Below are 282 nucleotides of genomic sequence, written 5' to 3' on the forward strand. Positions count from 1 at the left end.
TCATCCTCATCCTCATCCTCATCCTCATCCTCATCCTCATCCTCATCCTCATCCTCATCCTAATCCACTTCCTCATCCTCATCCTATTCTCATCCTAATCCACTTCCTCATCCTCATCCTATCCTTATTTTATCCTCTTCCTCGTCCTCATCCTCATCCTATCCTCATCCTCTTCCTAATCATATCCTCATCATCATCCTCTTCCTCATCCTATCCTAATCCTATTCCTCATCTTATCCTCATCCTCTTCTCATCCTATCCTCGTCCTCATCCTATCCTCAT

The sequence above is a fragment of the Lupinus angustifolius genome, chromosome LG16 (genome assembly GCF_001865875.1).
Source record: "Lupinus angustifolius cultivar Tanjil chromosome LG16, LupAngTanjil_v1.0, whole genome shotgun sequence".
In the NCBI taxonomy this organism is placed as follows: Eukaryota; Viridiplantae; Streptophyta; class Magnoliopsida; order Fabales; family Fabaceae; genus Lupinus; species Lupinus angustifolius.